Here is a 21,684-nt window from a genome sequence, read left to right as displayed (position 1 = left end):
ACACCAGAAGTATTAAACCAGACGGCATTCGAGCTGGAAGTGACCGCAGTCCCCACTCAGGAGACTGAGGCCAGAAGACAAAGAATTTGATGGGGTCTAGTTAGCAATAAATCAGAATCTCAAAGTGTGATCTTCTAAATTCCACATCAGTGATCATCCCACTATTCCAATAGTCCCTCAAAGCATGGCAACATGTTTCCCCCAAAAAAGGGGGTTCTGTGATCAAATAAATGGGAAACACTGCATATCATGTAGCCTTCTTATAGACATATAATGTTTATTAACAAAATAAAAATAGGGAGAAGTTCATTTTTAGAAAACTTCTTTGATTTAACCCAGCATATTCCAAAAGTATCTCATAATGGAAGTTTCCTTTTTTTAATAATAATATCATCCTAAAATATAAAGCTTGAGAATTTTGACAGAATATAGATACCTTAATCAATATATGATATTTCTCCTCAATGAAAAATGGATATTAGTTCAGGAAAAAATCAGTTTCCAAATGTTCTGAATGAGATTAAGGAATTCAAGAGAAATATTAAGTATAAGATGTTAGTCCAGGCACTGGTTAATAGGACAGAGAAAAACTTGAACTATGTGAGCTAGTTTCTGCCAAGAAAATGAAAAGAATCTACATTCCAGAGATTTGAATCAATGGACAAACTTGCTTCTCTACATAGTACTCATTGATATTTTGCTTTGACTTACATAAAAATGGTAACAAACGGAGGTAGCAAAGGCATTCAAAAACACTTAATTTAGGTGTGTACATAAAACATACATATCTTTCAAGCATTAAAATTAGATACAGATACAATATTCTTTCTTTTCCTCTCAAAAGTAAATTCTTCCCCCTTACTTTTAATGCGAACCCCACAAAAAGGGATCAAGAACTCTGGGGAGGCACAAAGGAAGGGAGAACTTCCTACAGCTTTTATACTTTGAAAAGCAAGCCCTCAACTAGAGAGTGGCCACTTGTCCCTAACTCCATTCTCTCCTTCAGTACAGCAATACCAAACACTTTTTTCTCAAGTTGGTCTCATTTTATTGAATCCTAAGTTAATTATTTTTCTATCACAATCAATAAAATAGTACCAGTGTATCAAAAGTAATCAAGAGAAGCCACACTTAATTTTAAATCTCCTATGACCTGTTCTTTTTAGATGCTATGTATCTGGTTTTCACATCAATTTGGAAGAACACAAATTAAGATAACAAACCCTATGTTGGAAATGAAAGCATTTCAACTACTATTCCAAAGCTCCATCGAACCTGGGGTCTCTGTTAGCATCATCAAGGCTTCTCTGGTGTGTAAAAAAAGCAGTCAGGGCAGAGCTGCTAAGCATGAACTGGCCAGGTTAGAAACACTGCATCGCAGGTAAGCAATGAAATAAATCCTCAGATGTTACCCATTATGGCTGCAAATGAAAATTACCAGCTATTCAGAATGTAAGTATGGGACTGGCAAGAGTGGAGAAGAGTAAATATAGATATCGACGTATAAATACATACATATATCTTAAAATAAAAAGCCCTTGGCGGGGTGGGGGGACAGTAAATACCCTTCAGAGCTCTCTCCTAACACTCTAAGCCAGTGGTTCTCAACCTTCCTAATGCCACGACCCTTTAATACAGTTCCTCATGTTGCCCAATTTCATTGTTACAAATTGAACATCATTAAAGCATAGTGATTAATCACAAAAACAATATGTAATTGTGTATGTGTTTTACAATGGTCTTGGGCGATCCCTGTGAAAGGGTCGTTCGACCATCAAAGGGGTCGCGACCCACAAGTTGAGAACCGCTGCTAGGCTATATCCCCAGGACCATATATTCTGTCCCTCCAGAGACAACCTTTATAATCATGAGCCAAAGAAGCAGCTGTCTTCTGCCACGTGGGATGAAGTGGAGGCAGGAGGATACGAAGCACACAAGTAGCAGTTAGACCTTAGAAAACATTTAGGTGTTTTCTTTTTCTTAGTTGTTCATTATTTTTTTGAAAATTTTTACACATTTAACCACCTCTTCCTTAAGGTTCCCTCATATACACTCTTCTCTGGTTTCCTAATATATAGAAATTAAGCAGGGTTTGTTCCTCAATCCCTCTTCTCTTACCACTCTTTCCACTCTCCCAAGATCAAATAGCACATCTCCAGCTTCCTGTTATTACTGGGTGCTCTACCATCACCTCCATTCCCACATACTTAAAATGGAACTCATCACCTTCTCATTATAATTCCCCTGCCTACTACGGCCAGGCCAGGCTCTTCCTAACTCACATCATTCATCACACCAAGTAAACATGGGAGAGACTGGGGTGGGGGGGGTGTTAAACAAGTACAATCCAAACTCCACATCCGTCACTTAGACTCCACATAATGGAAGTTGAACCTAATTTTCCAATGTATTTCTCCAACATGAATCTTCCACTTGAATCAGACTCTACCTCATAATATACTAGGTATATTTCCACTTCTGTGTCTCTACTGAATGACCGCTTTCTGCCTGACTCTAACCTTTCCTTCAAAACCCAACTAAATTATTCTGACTTTAGACAGCCTCCTCTCACTGCCCTAATTCATGGTGCTTTCTCTCTGTAATCCTGTTTTCAGTCAAACATCTATTGAAGGTCTACTTGGTACCAGGCATTGTACTACACACTGAATATAGAAAGAAAAAGAGTCTCTGACTCATGAATCTCACATCAAACTATTATGGAAAGCAGATTACACAATAAGTATAATAGAAATAATACAGAAGACAGTGGGTGAATAAAGAACATAATCAGAGCTGCTTGGAGGGGTCTCAGGTAAGACTTCACAGAGGAACAGGTAGCATGCTCTTAAAACATAAATATAATTTTTCCAAAGGTAGTTAAGTAGAAAGGGTGACCATTCCAGAAAAAGGAAACAGCATGAGAAAGGACTATGTGTGCTATAATAACATTATCCACCCAAGGAATAAGTAATTTTGTATAGGAACGTAGTTTATAAAGAACTATAAAGATGTCATACAAAGCAGTTTCGACATTAGCTAGTAGGCAATGGAGAAACAATGAAAGAGTGTAAGCAAGGGAATTACTTTAAAGCAAGGATCAGCTTTCCAATTCAGGCAAATCCTCTAGGATCACAGGTGTGCTCAACTGGGAGAAGATAGAGACTAGAAATAAGAAAATCAGCCGAGACCGGTTTGGCTCAGTGGATAGGGCGTTGGCCTGCGGACTGAAAGGTCCTGGGTTCGATTCTGGTCGGGGGCATGTACCTGGGTTGCGGGCATATCCCCAGTGGGGGATGTGCAGGAGGCAGCTGGTCGATGTTTCTCTCTCATCGATGTTTCTAACTCTCTATCTCTCTCCCTTCCTCTCTGTAAAAAATCAATAAAATATATTTAAAAAAGAAAAAAAAGAAAATCAATATAGATCACTATAATAGTCCATAACAATGATGAGGACTTGAATTAAGGCAGTGGTTCTCAACCTTCTGGCCCTTTAAATACAGTTCCTCATGTTGTGACCCAACCATAAAATTATTTTCGTTGCTACTTCATAACTGTAATGTTGCTACTGTTATGAATCGTAATGTAAATATCTGATATGCAGGATGGTCTTAGGCGACCCCTATGAAAGGGTTGTTCGACCGCCAAAGGGGTCGCGACCCACAGGTTGAGAACCGCTGAATTAAGGCATCAGCAGATATATAAAAGGTAGAAGCACCAGAATTTACTAATTTGATTGTAGTACATAAAAAATAGGAAGGAAATAAGAATAACTCTAAGTATTCTGGCCTTGTTGACTAGATGGTGGGATCATTCCAAATAGTAGGAACCATGGGAATAGTAAGTTGAGAGCAGGATGGAGAAGAGTTCAGTAAACCTGCCAGATAGCCAGATAAACAAATGACAGTACCACACTTCAGTACGGATTCTTCTTTCTTTGAGTCTAAGAAACCCATTTATCATTCTTAGAATCCACAAAGCCCAGATTCAGTGACACATATACACTAAATTTGGATAAATGGTTACTATATAAAGGCAATAGATAACAAAGGAAATCTATGAGCAAATAAGATATAGTCCAGTAAAAGAGAGGGCTATCTGCAAAAGACAGGGTTTGTATGTTCTCCTACCTATTAGAAGAGGTAGAAAACCCAAAAACCCATAAGAATTACCTAATCTGAACTATTATCCTAAAAATTTGTTATTAATAGTTTACAACTCTTGAAGAGTTTCTATGAGGCATTATATATGTACGTATATACACATATAATTAATAATTTAATACTATATATATATATATATATATATATATATACACACACACACACTTAAATAAAGTTTTATTGTGAACTACAACTTCCAAGGGTGCCTAGCAATAAGACTCAGAGTTAAAATGTGAATCAAAAACTGAAGGCTCCTGTCTTTATCAACCCAATACTGACCTCTAGTGGGCTTAAGGAACATATGCAAGTGACCTTTAGAATCAGAAACTAATTGAGAAGGGTTGGAGACGGGACATAATTACATGGACTTTAATAACAGGGTGCTATAACAAAAAACCAACACACACACAAAAACTTTATTGGAGTAAGACAGGTCTTTAAATCTAAGCTCTGAAACTTATTAATCCTATAATGTTGAGCAGTGTCTTCACTTCTCTAGCCAACATTCCCATCTATTTAAAAAAACAACAAAAAAACAAGGTTAACAAAATGTACCTTAGAACTGCCACAAGAATTAAATGAGATAATATAAGTAAAGAATCTTGAATTAATAGATAAGTAAAACAAAAAAAAACACTAAAAGTTTTAAGCTCTACTGTCTTCCCTCTGAAAATCAGAGAGAAATCTGTTTTACTTTCTACTGTGGAAGCCTCTGAGATCTAAAAAATATTTAGATATTAATCATTGCTGGCATCTAATATTACTACACATTGCCATTCAATTTTGCATTAGTACAACATTTCAGGCATTAGATACCTCAACTCTTACTCTAGCTAGCTCTAGCATCAGTAAGTAGTTCTGGGAAGCTTGGAAGTGTCATGTAACCTGAAACCAGCTCTAACACTCCACACCTCCAGCTTCCTTCCCTGGGGCTTTGCTGTTAATACCACAGTGTAAAATCCCACAAGAACTACTTAGCACTCAAGATAGTCAGCCCAGAAGTGAGGCAACCATTGACCAAGATAAATGCATTGTGTCCCTCCCCTCATCCATTCCATATGGCTTCTTAGAAAGTCCCAAGAACTAAGGAACCAAACTACCCTAGCATTGTACTTACTCCACGAACTTCTCTTCTCACTCCTCCTGATCCTTGAACTCCTGTTCCATAGATCACTCACATCTCAACCACTCAGGTTCCCTCAGGGAAACCTAGGCTAAAATAACACCCCATATAACAAAGCAGTGGAGCAGGATTATGGCCCTTGTTTTGTGTCTGAAGCCCAATGAATAGCTCTGAAAATAACTGGCAAGATCAAGAAATGATGACTCTACAACTGCCCTTCAAATCTCACCAATCATAAGTGCAAAAGAGCTGCAATTTCAAAACAGGGTTTCTATCAAAATCTCCCCTTAGTAATAATCAGTTATTTTGGTGAATGACAGCCCGGCCTATTTTCTGTGCATATATAAAGATGTCTCTTTTTGCTTCTCTGCATTTTCTATTTATCTGCAATTTGCATTTATATTGGTATGCCAGAAAAGAATTACACTAAATAAAAATTTGTAATCTTTTGCACAAAAAATATTCTATAAATACCTTTCTCAACAAATAAAAACATTTATAACATTGCATTGCAATTCAAAGAACAAATGCTTATTTAAACATAGCCTACCACAGGACATTTATATTCCATATTTTGCTACTTAATAATGATGCAAAGACTATCTCCAGAGAAAAAAACTTGTGCATGTCCTTAATTGTCTTATTAGGGAAATTCTTACAAATAGAAAACCTACATCAAATATTAAGTGTTGCAAAATCAATAAACTTCCCTCCAGAAAAACTATGCCAGTTCATAATAGCACATAAAAGTGTATGGATGCTTATTTCCTAGCCCCGAAGCACCACTAGGCATTACTTCTCTTTACCATTGAATGTAAAGGTTTCAAAACATGACAGCAAAGGAAGAAACAATAATATAACATATTTAATTTGCCTATGTTCATTATACTGGGTAATTTATCCATGAATCTGAAAATTTGCATCCTTCAGATAAGGAGAATTTTCTTGTATTACTGCTTGGATAATTTTCTCCCTTTGTCTAGAATTCTTAATTAGTACTGAATTCTATAGTTCTTTCTGGTGATCTTTGTAACATTTTCACATAAAGACCCAAATTTTTAAGTTTTGAGGACTCAAATTACATTTTTCGACATATTCTGTTTTCTACGTTATCTGTTGTCTCCAGGTAGTTATTTATTATTAATATTTGTTTTCTCATATTGATAGATTTTGGTCTCAAGTTGGATATTTTCCTCAAATGTCTTTGGATCCTTGCTGGTCGTTAGTATTTTATAATGAATCACTTAGGAGCTATGGAAAGCTCTGTGGGCACAGGAAGACTTGTCAACCAGCAAACTTCACTTTAGGGAGACTAGGAGAGAGATCACCTCTTTGCTGGGGAAATCAATGGAACTTTGTGGCAATCTTTTATCAATTTTTAGCTGTCAGTGGTGAGGGAGAATGGGGGGCTGGGTGAAACAGGTGAATAGATTAAGTAAAAACAAGAACAACAAACTCATAGACACAACAGTATGGTGATTATCAAAAGGAAAGGGAGCTGGGGCAGGTACAAGAGGGAACAGAGGGTAAATAGTGATAGAGACAAGGCTTTGGGTAGTGAACACACAATACAACATACAGATGATGTTTTATAGAATTGTACACATGAAGCCTATATAATTTTATTAATCAATGTAACCCCAATAAATTCAATAAAAATTGATTATTTTTAAAAAGAATCTTCTAATCACCCACCTAAGAATATAAGTACAAATATTCCATACATGGGACAAGAGAAGAAAAGTGGAGGAATTAAAAGTTTTATATTCTAACTTTCAACAAATCACATCTTTAATGTACCCCTATCATCTATCATAACTCAGACTTCCAAAGTCTCAGACAATGAAGTTCTCTGTATTAAACTGTTTTCTCCATTCCTCATGTACCTTTGTTTGTACTTTCAGTTGTGACTTCATACACTCTGCTATGTTACACACTTCCCTCAGCTTTTTTTCTTCCAGCTTTATTGAGATGGTATTGACATGTAGCATATGTAAGTTTAAGGTGGACAATGTGCTAATGTGATACACATATATATTGCAAAATGATTACCACAATAGGTTACTTACCATCTCTATTCCATTACATAATTATCATTTTTGTGTGTGGTGACATTTATAACCTACTCTCTTAACTTTCAAGTACTGTATATAGTATTGTTAGTTATAGTAACCATGCTGTATATTAGATCCCCAAAACTTATTCATCTTAAAGTTGGAGGTTTGTACCCTTTGACCAGCATCTCTCCATTTCCCCTACTTCCCAGGCCCTGACAACCACCATTCTACTCTCTATTTCTAAGAGTTTGGCTTTTTTTAGATTTCTCATATAAGTGACACCATGTAGTTTTTTACTTTCTCTACCTGACTTACTTCACTTAGCATAATGACGTCAATATCCATCCATGTTATCACCAAAAACAGATTTCCTTCTTTTCACGACTGAATAATACTCTACAGTATTTATACGGCACATTTCCTTTATCTGTCCATCCATCAGTGGACACTTACGATGTTTCCATGTTTGGGCTATTGTGAATAATGCCTCCAGTTTTGTTCTTCTTTATCAGAATTGCTTTGGCTATTCAGGATGTTTTGTGGTTCCATATAAACTTTAGAATTATTTTTTTCTACTGTGAAAAAGACCATTGGGATTTTGACAGGGATGGCTTTGGATCTGTAGATTGCTTTGGATAGTGTGGACATTTAAACAATATTAATTCTTCTGACTCATGAACATGGTATATCTTTCCATTTATTTGTGTCTTCTTCCATTTTTTTTCATCAATGTGTTATAACAGTGCTTCCTTGATTACATTTATTCCTAAGTATCTTACTATGTCTGATATTGTCAATGGGACTGTTTTGTTGATTTCTTTTACGAGAAATACATTGTCAATGTAAAAAAAAAAAATTACTGATTTTTGTATGTTGATTTTGTATTCTGCAACTTTGCTCATTCCATTTATTATTACTAACTTTTTTTGGTGAAATCTTTAGTATTTTCTATATGTAAAATTATACCATCTGTAATCAGAAACAATTTTACCTCCTACTTTTTTATTTAGCTGCCTTTTATTTCTTTTTCTTCTCTAATTTATCTGACTAGGACTTCCAGTACTATGTTGAAAAGGAAAGGTAAGACTGATAAAACCCACTTGATTAGGTGTATGATCCTTTTAATGTGCTGTTGGATTCTGCTTGCTACTATTTTGTTAAAGTTGTTGCATTTCTATTTATCAAGGATATTGGCCTGCAGTTTTCTTTTGTTGTAGTGTCCTTATCTAGTTTTGGTATCATGGTAATGCTGGCCTCCTAACAGGAGTTCAGGAGTGTTCCCTCCTCTTCAATTTTTTGGAAGAGTTTAAAAAGGACTGATGTTAATTCGTCTTGTAAATTTACTAAATTCACTAGTAAAACCATCTAATCCTGGGCCTTTTTTGTTGGGAAGTTTTTTATTATGATTTTAATCTCCTTATTGGTCTGAATGAATGAACGAATGAACGGTATCAAATACAAAAAAAGGAAAGAGAGGTTGCTTTTTATAATACAAAGTGATAAAGGAGAGTCTCTTTCATAGTGGCATTTGTGTTTCAGACCTTAGTGCCTATTTATTTCATTGGTAGGGGCTTAAGGAAAGAGAGACAAACATCTGCAGTCGATCCTTTAATCCTGAGTTGTCACACAGATTTTAAACTATTGTAAACATTATAACATACTCTAATAACTGAAAGAACAATGTCCACCACATTAGTCATATTTCAAGAATTTCTTCATCATTTCCAAATACATTTGTTTAGAATACTAGCTACCTGAAGATAGAAGGATTGTGGTAAGTTTTGCTGAATGGCTAGAACATTAACAGGCCACTTAAAGTCATTATGTATGATTCCAAAACAGGATGGTTTATGAATAAACTCAATGTCAAGATAATCCTTAACACTATATCTGAGAATAGCATTAACTCTTCTCCACAATTTTTTACCACATATCATGTTGAGTTTTACATTTATTGTTATTGTCAATCTTTGTGTGGTGATAAAAATGACCCCAAATTATAGGTAGAGTTGGGAGGAAAAATAGTCAAGGATAGCTATTAACCTCAGAGTAGGACTCTCCTAGGTGTTTAATATTTCATGTTTTAACATAGTCATCCAGGAAAGATAAGGCCTATACAAGCAAGGCTTTCTCCAAGGATTACCCATCCCACCTGAAAAGGACCAGAAAAAGTCATAATTTAACTATGTCAATATTTCAACCAAACCAATCGTTTCGACTATAACTATGGTATCAACAAAATGCTAAATTAACATCCTACTTCTATGCTTTCATTGTTGCAAAGGATAAAATTATACCAAAAAAAAAAAAAGGCTTTTATGTAACCTCCCCCCCCTTTTTTTTTTCAGAAGACAACTGCTAAAATTGAGAGGAAGAGAAAGTAGGCATATATCCACCCACCAACTATACATATTCTGTGGTCAGGCTTAACAATTCACGTAACTTTTAAATTACTCCTCTCAGTCAACTCAACCTAAATGAAATCTAAAATACAAATACCTAATAAATGTGTTACCAGGTAGCATAGTCATTGTATATCACCAAACTAGATAATAAGCTATTATTCTCCATGTCCCTTCCATTTCTGCTATATAAAACAAGCTTAAGGAGAAATATCTATAATAATAAAAGCATAAGACCAGACGTCCTTCCAGACGACCTTCTGGACAAAGACGGGGCAAGGGAAGCCCGGGTCCCAAGTGCCAGAGGGAAACCGGTGCCAGCAGCCAGGGGAAGGACGGCCTACTCTTGCAGGAATTTTGTGCATCAGCCTCTAGACTTCCTATGATATCCCATTTATAAAACTTACAATCAAAACCCAAATGAGAAAAACAAACACCTAAGGAAGAATACAATGAAGAATTATAGTGGTAGAAAATAAAAAAAATAGCATCTTTAGATCTATTCCAGAACAGCAAAAATTATTCAATAATAATTATATTGACTCACCCTTTTGGCAAAATTTAAATTCTAATAAATCAATCTTTATCCACTGTCTTCCTTCTAGGAAGCTAGATGTCTTGCCTTTCCCCACACCTTTAAATTCAGGAATGCAATCCTAATAAAAGCCAGAGTCTCAAGAGCTCTCAACAAAATGCTAAATTAACAAATGGGTATCTTTCTAAAATGTCTCAAGTACAAGTTAGTCACCTAAGCAAATATTGTTATTATATTTCTTCAAACTCTTCCAAACTCTGACTATTATATTTGTTTAAATGTAGATAAGTGCAGGAGGGGAGTCAAGAGTGGTAGGAAGTAGGAGGAGAAAAATAATGGCAGGTAAATTTTTTAAATCAAATATCACTAATAGTGGACTGCAAAGGACAGCAAATGCGTCCTATTCTAACATTATATTGACAATTCCAATCTAGTATGACACTTCCTTTCAAATGTACCATTAGATGCAGTAAAATATCATTAAAAAAAAGGAACCCAGTTAGGCCCCAGTTTGAAAAAGAAAACTTTTTCTGACAGATTTCTTCACAAGGAAGTTAAAATTAAAGAAATTGCTATGACAACACAACTAAACAATGTGATAAAGAAAAAAAAAGTACTGGACAAAGAATCATGAAGTGTAACTTGTAGTTCCAATTGCTGTTAACTGGTTGTACATATGTCCTTGTATAATTTTAGTTTGTTAAGTGAAGGTCTAGCTTTAAAATTATAAAGATTTATTATTTCAACACCTGAAACACATTAACTCAGTAAAGAAAAAAATACATAGAAAATAAATCATTATTGGACTTTAAAAATGAAAATAATAAATGGATCATTTTTTAAGTGCCAGAATTTTTCTGACAAGATATATGATATGAAATTAATAACTCCTATAATAACATTCATATAACCTGAATTAAAATAGCAACTATAATTTTAAGTAAACAGCAAATTTATGTTCTCCCTTCCATCTACTTCAACCAAGTGCTACAAAGTACCTTGAGTTTTAAAAGTTATGAAAATGGAAAATATTCAGTAGCATATATTAAATATTCAAAACACATAGGCATATGGTCCAGAGAAGAACACTATTATTTTATTAATAGAATAAGTTTTAAATTGTGGAAAGGAGCAGGATAGTAAGGTATATCCTGTAATTTCTTTCTGCCCAAGTGATCCACAGAGACATATAGTCTGCCTAGAAATTAGCCTTCCACTAGCAAAATTAAGAGAAATCTAAAAACCAGTTGCTGCAAGTGTGTGCACTGAGTCACTAGAACTACTTCCCTGTGTCCACCAACTTACTCCTCTCTCATGTTTTTTACCGTCAAAATGACATAACAGATCCAATATAAGTCACCTGACTGAAAATGTACTGAATGGGGAAAAAATGATGTGTCAGAAAGCCACACTGGATTTAAACATTCTGTTTCAAATAAAGGCTTCTATAAGAAGTCCAATGAAGAGAAGAAATTTAAAAACCACATCAAAGTGAAGGGCACTACTCCAAACTTCCCTCTAAAGAGGAGAGAGTGATGAAGGAAGCCAATTTTTAGTGAAGGAAACCCATACCTTTCGTGTGGTTTACTAGGAAAACCAGGGTATGCTTCTTCTATCCAGTAAATTACCTTGACTTCGGGGCATGATTTTAGGACTGCACTCAAATTACTGGATATGTCACTGGCTATGAAGAATGCTAGAGACCAAGGATGGGGAATCCAAATATATATAAGACAACTTCTCACAGAGGAAAAACTCCATACAAGGAAAAACCTGGTTATAGTCCTACTAAAATTCATATATCAAATAAACCACTTGTAACAAAGCAAATTTGGAAAAATAATATGGATAACATTGTAGTTTATAAATATGCATAGAAAAGTTATAAAAACACTAAGCTTATGTCCACATTCTAACACAAAGAGTATCTAAAGAAAACCTACCAAGAGACGCAATTTATACAGAACTGGAGTATTTATTGGAAAATTACCTAATTATTGTACTGTGTTTGATTCACACCCTCTGGAAATAGCAAAAATAACGAAGGAGAAAAGTGCAAAAATTAAGGTTACCAAAGCTTAGTTTCAACCACCTTGAGAAGTTTTCATTAAAGTGTCTAAAGTTCTAAACAAACCATTCTATTAATTTTATGTGAGTGTGACAAGCACTCTAACTGGCAGAGTAAACATATGAAAAATGACAGTTTCTTTGTTCCTTCCATAATCTATTATTTTTATTAATAGTTTCCTATCAAAATAGAAGATAAGTTTTTCCTAAACCACACTAGTCAGGTAAAAAGAGTATCAGAATAAGAAGAACCTATCTACTATCCACTCCCTTAAGAAGTATCACAGAAAAAGGAACAGCACAGTTGCAATTTAGTCAGCCTATGAAAGACTAAACATAACCACGATCTAGTTCATAAGGGTAAATGAAAAATCTGAACCCAATTTCCCACAAAATTAAGTTTTGATGAACCACAGTAGACAAGAAGAGTGTTATGAGACAGAGAGAACACATTTCTACTACCTAAAAAATATGCCATTGAAAAGAGAATAGCAATTATTACAATTCAGCCAATCTATGAAAGACCAAACATCCTATCTAATAAAAGAGAAACATGGTAATTAGCGTATGACCACTACCCTTCCCATTGGCTAATCAGGGCGATATGCAAATTAACTGCCAGCCAAGGTGGCAGCCGGCAGCCAGGCAGCTTAAAGCGAACATGAGGCTTGCTTGCTTCAGTGACGGAGGACTCCAACATTCCCCGCCTGCCTTGCCGGCCTCTGAGCTTGCAGTTTAAGAAACATTGTAACAAATATAGAAGCTAAACAAAACCCCAGAAACCTGCTTTCAGCGAGCCCGGGATCTCAGAGCTGGAGTTATACATTGTTTCGATTATAGAACACAAACAAACCAGATACCTGATTTCAGCAGCAGAGGCCTCAGAGCTGGAGACAGAGCTAAAGCTGGCCCAGAATTTAAGAAAAAAAGGAGCAGTTGGGAGCTTCAGTCGGCCTGAAAACAGCCCTCAGCCCCTCACCCAGACTGGCCAGGCACCCCAGTGGGGACCCCCACCCTGAAGGGTGTGTGACCAGCTGCAAACAGCCATCATCCCCTCACCCAGGCTAGCCAGGCACCCCAGTGGGGACCCCCACCCTGATCCAGGACACCCTTCAGGGCAAACCAGCCGGCCCCCACCCATGCACCAGGCCTCTATCCTATATAGTAAAAGGGTAATATTCCTCCCAGCACTGAATCAGCGGACCACGAGGCCTCCCGGCACCGGGATCAGTGTGACAGGGGGCAGCGCCCAAACCCCCTGATCGCCCTGCGGCTCTGTGTGTGACAGGGGGCGGGGCCACAACCTCCCTATCTGCCCTGCTCTGTTCGTGACAGGGGAAGGCGCCCCAACCCCCTGGTCAGTCCTGCTCTGTGCCTGATAGGGGGGAGCTCCCCAACCCCCTGATCGCTCTGCGGCTCTGTGTGTGACAGGGTGTGGTGCCTCAACCCCCTGATCGGCCCTACTCTGTGTGTGACAGGGTGCGGCGCCCCAACCCCCTCCCCCCATGGGGCCTGCTCTGTGTGTGACGGGGTAGAGCCATAACCTCCCCATAGGCCCTGCCCTGAGTGTGAGAGTGGCAGTGCCCCAACCCCCTGATCAGCCCTGCTCTGTGTGTGACGGGGTGGTGCCCCAACTCCCCTATCAGCCCTACTCTGTGAGTGACAAGGGGGAGCTCCTCAACCCCCTGATGGGCCCTGCTCTGTGCATGACAGGGGGCAGTGCCCCAACCCCCTGATGGGCCCTGCTCTGTGCATGACAGGGGGCAGTGCCCCAACCCCCTGATTGGCTCTGCTCTGTGTGTGACTGTGGGTGGCATCGCAACCTCCCGATCCGCCCTGCTCTGTGCTTGACAGGGGGCGGCGCCCCAACTCCCCAATCGGCCCTGCTCTGAGCCCGACCAGGGGCTGCACCTAGGGATTGGGCCTGCCCTCTGCCACCCGGGAGCAGGCCTAAGCCAGCAGGTCGTTATCTCCCGAGGGGTCCCAGACTGCGAGAGAGCACAGGCCGGGATGAGGGACCCCCTTCCCCCCCCCCACCCCGAGTGCACAAATTTTTGTGCACCGGGCCTCTAGTCCTATATAATAAAAGCCTAATATGCAAATCGACCGAACGGTAGAACCAGAACAACTGGTCGCTATGACGCAAATTGACCACCAGGAGGCAGACACGCAATGCAGGAGCTGCCCCCAGCCCACAGGACCCAGCGCCCCCCCACCCCCCGATCGCCCCTCTGGTCGCCCCGCAAAGCGAGGCAACTGGCAGCAGCGGCAGCAGGGGGCAGGGTCGGCGAGAAGGCAGCACCAGGCGGCCAAGGCAGGTGCTAGCGAGCCCCCCCCCCACCCCTGATCGCCCCACAGGCCACCCCACAGATCAGCCCTGATCGCCAGCCAGGCCTAGGGACCCCACCCGTGCACGAATTTCATGCACCAGGCCTCTAGTTATATATATAATCTAGTTTATGAAAATAAAAAGGCTGATACAAATGTTACACAAAAATTTAGTAAACTGTAAGATTTAATCTCAATGCTGTTATTAAAATTTCCAATTTAGACTATCTACAAATGTGATTTTAAATGAAACTAGTGATTTTTGTCTCAAAAAAAGTTGCGCTTTTGTGATGATGACTGCAAGCTGATTTACTATGAAACAGAGTTAAAAGAGAGTTATAGTTAACTCTGTCGTTCTGACTAGTTACTAGATATTTTGTGTTATGATGTTTTATGAGTCTTTTTAATGGACTGAGACACAATTTTAAGACACCATTTTACAATATCCTTTTGAATGGAATCATATTTTTTAGAAACAATATTACAAAAAGCAGGCTTTTCATAAGAAGAAAAAGAGAACAATGTTAATAAAAAATGACAGCAAGAATGGCTCAGGGCCAAAGATCCATTTGAAACTTATAAAATCTTCCTAAGATCAGATGGACATGTGTTCTCTTATTGCTAGGTGTAAAACTATACACTCACACAAGCTTCTGTTTCCAGTTTTAACTTAAAAGCCAGGTGTTTCTCAAAATATTAAAAGTTCCCATGCATCCTACTAATAAAATTCCATTTTGTTATCACAGTAGGGATCTACTGCAGTAAGGATGACCAAGTTTAGATTCATAAAATGTGTAAAGTGACAATCTGTAAATAATTTTGAATCTAGAAATATCATTATATAGCAAATAAGAGGGAAAGTGAATGTCTACTAATAGAAAATGAGATCAAAATAAGATTGGGAAATTATACAAAAATGTGAAAAAATATTATTCAATAATTTTGTAAAACACGTCTTTAAAGAACACATAATTACATGGAGGAATACTCTTAATATGTCAAGCTTTAAATATCCAGATATATTTTTATATGATCAAAATTTTATAAAATAGATGTGGATATAGATAACTATAAATAAATATCTACTTCAGGAAACGGTGAACTACAGAATTTAGATAAGAAACACTGGACAAAATATAAAAGCCATCCACTTTAAGATTCAGAGAGCTAATAAAATGGAGAAAGTGTATGAAGCCAGTATTCAGGAAAGGGAAGTGGCATGGGGAAGAGACACCAACATTTATAGCCATTCTTCCTTTGGGGCATATACCAATACTGAAAGGATAACAGTCTGGGCTAAATGGCACTTTTTACAATGCCAAGTGATTTAAAAACAGACATGAAAGTTAAGTGCCATCCAGGAGGAATAGACTTGGTATATCCTTCATTATGGGTTAGAACCTTGAACAGTTGCACCCTATGACAAGTTTAAACCAGGATTACACAGAGCCCTTGTAGAAACTCATACTAAGCATTAAACTGGATTCAAGTGATCCAGAAATACTATTGTCCCTAAACATCCAAGAATAATACTGTCTACTGATGTCTGGTAAAAGCAAACTTAATTCTTCTCCAAGGGAGAAAACTATCATCCTAGACTTTAAAGTGTTTCTACAATTTTGAAAGTATAATGACCAGCACACAATAAAAAGTAACCGTACACAAAACGAGATAAGACAACAGGAAACAACAGAGTGGGGAAAGACAGATGAAATACATTTACATACAAGCTCCAAAATGTGTAATTATTAGATACAGACTTTAAAAATTCAAAAGCAGGACATCATAGCAGACACAAAAGATAGACATAAGATTAGGGAGCCCTAGAGTAACTAGGGAACACTAGGAAGACAACCCAAAGACAATAGGGCAAACAAAAACAGACACCTGAGCAAATTAAAGCCTCTAACAAACTATGGTTACAGCAAACATTAAATACAGCCTAACTCCTACCCAGATACACATAAGCACTCATATTAAAATCCTATTTAGCTCAGTTCTTATTATCAGGTACATTATGTCTGCTAGAGAGATGATGGCATAAATAAATATTAAGTTTCCTTTTGGGATAATGGAAATGTTTTGGAAGTACATAGAGATGGAGGTTGCACAACATTGTGACTGTATTAAATGCCATTAAAATGATTCACTTTAAAATGGTTAATTCAGTTATCTGAATTTCACCTCAATAAAAATAAGATTGGAAAAAAATGAATAATAATAGCTAAATATGCTAGGTTATTACAGTTTATAGATAAGGGAAACATATAACAGCAATGATATAAAGGACCAGAAGGAAGAACTAAAACACTCTATCTGCCCTACCAGTGAATTGTTATAGTTATTTGAAAGTACATGTAGATTAATTATAAATATATATTCCAATTCTTAAAGTAAGTAGAAAATTTTTTTAAAAGAAATTATAATTATTTACTGAGGGAAGAGAGAAAATCTATATATATATAAAAGGCTAATATGCAAAGTGTCCCCTCAGGAGTTCAACTGGGAGACCAGGAGTTCGATCGCTCACTATGCTGTGTGCTGACCACCAGGGGGTGGGGCAGAACATGGTGGGCGACCAGCAGTGGGGCACTGAGGGAGCTAGGGAAGGAGAAGGCGGGGAGGCAGGGAGACGGGGTGGCAGGGAACCTCATCGGCCCTGATCGCCGGCCAGGCCTAGGGACCCTACCCATGCACAAATTTTGTGCACCAGGCCTCTAGTGAAATTATAAAATACTTGATTAAAACCAGAGAAGGCAAAAAAGAGATTTAAAAAATTCAATGAAAAGAAAAATTATAAACATGGTCAATAATAACTCAACTATTCCAATAATCACTTTAAATGTAAATTAAAAGAGACTCAAAGAGTGGATTAAAAAACTGGGTCCAACTATATGTTGCCTATAAGAAACACATTTTAAATATAAAGTCACAGATAGATCAAAATAGTAAAGGAATGGAGAAAGATATACCATGCAACACTGATTCAAAGAAAGATGGAGTAACTATGTTTTTTTCAGACAAAGCAGACTTCAGAATAAGGAAAATTATCAGGGATAAGGAGGGCATTACATATTTGCATACTTCCTAAACTTGATGAAGGAGGTCTATAAAAAAACATATAGCACATCATAGTTAATGGTGAAAAACTAGATGCTTTCCTCCTTAGATCAGGAACAAAGCAAGAATGTTCTCTCCCACCATTTCTATTCAACATCATATTGGAAATCCTAGTCAATGCAATATGGCAAGAAAATGAAATAAAACATATACAAATTGGGAAAGAAGAAATAAAATTGTGTTAGTTTAAATATACATGATTTGTCTATGCAGAAAAAAAAAAAAAAAGAATATGAAACTCCAGAACTAGTAAGTGATTACAGCACAACTGCAGGATAGATGTGAATATACAAAAGTCAATCGCTTTCCTAAATTCCTGCAATAAACAATTGGAATTATAAATTTAAAACTCATTAGCAACCAAAAGAAATACTTAGGTATAGAACAAAATATATACAAAACCTATAGGAAGAAACCTATGAAATTCTGATGAAAGAAATCAAAAATCTAAATAAATATTCCATGTTCATTGATAGGAAGACTCAATGTTGTTAAGGTATCAATTCTTCACAACTTGATCTATAGATTCAAAGCAGTACCAATAAAAATTCCAGCAAGTTATTTTGTGGTTATCAATAAAATTATTCTAAGATTTATATGGAAAGGCAAAAGACACAGAATAATCAACATAACACTTAAGATGAAGAACATCAAAGGACTGATAAAGCCCAACTTCAAGACTAGTATAAAGCTACAGTAATCAAGACAGTGTAGTATTGGCAAAACAATAGAAAAACAGACCAATGAGAACAGAGTACAGACATAAATACACACAAATTCAGTCATCTGATCTTTGACAATAAAACAAAGGCAATTCAATGAAAAAGACGGCCATTTCAACAAATGGTACTAGGACAACTGGACATCCACAAGCAATAAAATAAATCTAAACACAAACTTATATACTACTCCCACACAAAAATTTAACTCAAATGGATCATAAACCTAAATATAAAATGTACAACTACTAGAAAATAACATTAGAGAAAATCTAGGTGACCTTGAGTTTGGTGATAACAATACTAATTACTAATATAATCTCCAAGAAAGGAAAACTGGTAAGTTTGAATTCCTTAAAATCAAAAACATTTTCTCTGTGTAAGATACTGTTCAAACAATAAGACAATCCACACTAGGAGAAAATCTTTGCAGAATACATATCTGATAAAAGAACTGGTGAACAAAATACTATATAAAGAATTCTTAAAACTCAACAAATACAAACAACAAATAAAAAATGAGTATTATGCTAAGCGAAATAAGCCAGTCAGAGAAAGACAAGTATTGTATACATGATCTCACTCATATGTGGCTTCTAATGAACAAAATAAACTGATGAACAAAATAGATCCAGAAACATAGAAGCATGGAACAGACTGTGGAATCTCAGAAGGAAGGTCTGGGTGGCAGGGGAAGATCAACCAAAGAACTTGCATGCATATATGCATAATCCATGGACATAGACAATTGGGTGGTGAAGGCCTGGGGCAGTGGGCAGGCTCAGGCTAAAAGCAGTCAAAGGGGGGGGGGGGGAAAGGAATATATGTAATATTTTTAACAATAAAGATTTTTTAAAAATTAAATATTCTTAACCTCAAAAAGAAAAAAGAGCAAAAGTTCTGAATTTGAGAAGACATACAGATGGCAAATAGGCATATAAAATGATGCTCAACATTATCTGTTTTTAGAGAACTGCTAATTAAAAAAGTGACAATGCCAAAACCAGTTTGGCTCAGTGGAGGAGCGTCGGCCTGCGGACTGAGAGGTCCCGGGTTCGATTCCGGTCAAGGGCATGTACCTGGGTTGCGGGCATATCCCCAGTAGGAGATGTGCAGGAGGCAGCTGACCAATGTTTCTCTCTCATCAATGTTTCTAACTCTCTATCTCTCTCCCTTTCTCTCTGTAAAAAATCAATAAAATATTTTTTTAAAAAAGTGACAATATACCACTGTAGCTCTGTTATGGCTAAAATAAAATAAGAACTGACAATACCAAATGCTGATGAGCTTGTGGAGCAACAGGAACTCTCATCTTTTACTGGTGGGAATGCAAAGTGGTATAGCCACTTTGGAAGACAGGTTGGTAGTTTCGTACAAAACTAACTATAGTCTTACCATGAAAGCCATCAAATGCACTCCTAGGCATTTACCCAAGTGAGTTTAAAATTTATGTGCACACAAATTTTTGTAGCAGTTATATTCATGATTGCCAAAATTCAGATGCAACCAAGATGTCCCTCAATGGATAAAAGGAAAAACAAACTAGTACATTCATACAATAGTATTCTGAAATTAATAGAAAGAAGCTCTCCTGCCAGAAAAAGGCACAAAGGAAGTTCAAATGCATATGGCTAAGTGAAAAATTCCACTCTGAAAGGCTACATACTATAAAATTCCACCTATAAGACATTCTGGAAAATGCAAGACTCTAGAGGCAATAAAAAAGATCATTGCTTGCCTGGATTTAGGCGGGGGTGTTGTAAAGCATAGGGGATTTTTAGTATTGTGAAATTATTCTGTATGATATTACAAAGATGGGTACATAACATGCATTACTGAAACTTAACGAACTTTACAACACAAAGAATAAACCCTAATGTAAATTATAAACTTTGGGTAGTAATAACATATCATGTTGTCTGGAATGGCAGGATTTCCTTCTTTCCATGGCTGAATAATATTCTAACCTTTTTTTATCCACTCATCCATCGATAGATACTTAGGTTGTTCACATATCTTGGCTATTGTTAATAATGCAGCAATAAATATGGGAGTGCAGATATCTTTTTTATATCCTATTTCCATTTTCTTCAGATAAATCCTGCCATTTGCAACAACATGGATAAATTTTGAAGGCTTATGTTCAATGAGATAAGTCAGACAGAAAAAGACAAATACTATATGATATCACTTAAATGTGGAATCTATAAAAGACAAATTCATAAAAGCAGAGAACAGAATGGTGGTTACCAGGGACTGCAGGAGAAGGGGAATTAGGGAGATGTTGTTTACGAGTACAAACTTGCAATTAGTAGGTAAATAAGTCCTGAAGAAAGCAAAGTGATTTATAGTAAACAATACTGTATTATAAACTTCAGGGTTATTATGAGACTGGATCTTAAATGTCCTCACCCGCCCCACCCCCACACACGAAAAAATTATGGGATATTATAGAGGTAGACAGGTAATCATATTACAATACATAAATGTATAAAATCAACTCCTTGTACACCTTAAACTTACACATGTCAATTATATCAAGATTTTAAAATATATATTGGTTCATCAATTCCAACAAATATACTGCACTAATGCAAGATATTAATAACAGTGGAAACTGTGATAGGAGGAGAAGGGGTACATGGGAGCTCTCTTGCTATCTGCTCAATTTTTCTGTAAACCTAAAACTTTCTTTAAAAACACAGTCTATTTTTTAAAAGTGTATTTTTTAAAGCCAAGAAGGTATTCTAAAATAACATATATCAGGGATAAATATTCACATATATTTTTAACAACCCCTGGGTAAAAACCACATTTCAATGAATTCTACTTGAAGGTAGAAATGCAACTAATCTTGATTCAAAATAAAGTACTTGTCACTGGGGAAGGTGAATTACTCTAAGTAACTTATTACATATTGATAAGACAACACAAAACTAATATAATTAGTAGTTTTATGTTATATAAAAATTACAATAAATAAAAACTTGGGATTATATAAAAAGAACATTTAATTATAAGCAGAGCTTCAAAGAAAAAGATAGGAATAAAAGAGATGAAAAGAAAAAAGATATAGTATAAGAGCATTAATTTCTTTTTCCTTCATTGGGAGATTCATCAACCAATCCCTACATCTATCTATGTATCTAGATAGATAGATAGATAGACAGATA

General features: G+C 36.6%; 1 protein-coding gene across 6 annotated transcripts in view; it reads right to left on the bottom strand.

The window, feature by feature from the left end:
- Window positions 1-21,684, bottom strand: part of EXOC6B (exocyst complex component 6B) — a 537,234-nt gene that overhangs the window by 320,120 nt on the left and 195,430 nt on the right. The window lies entirely within an intron of this gene.

Source organism: Myotis myotis, unplaced genomic scaffold (genome assembly GCF_014108235.1).
Source record: "Myotis myotis isolate mMyoMyo1 unplaced genomic scaffold, mMyoMyo1.p scaffold_m19_p_14, whole genome shotgun sequence".
Taxonomy (NCBI): domain Eukaryota; kingdom Metazoa; phylum Chordata; class Mammalia; order Chiroptera; family Vespertilionidae; genus Myotis; species Myotis myotis.
This window is presented reverse-complemented; position numbering and strand designations above follow the sequence as displayed.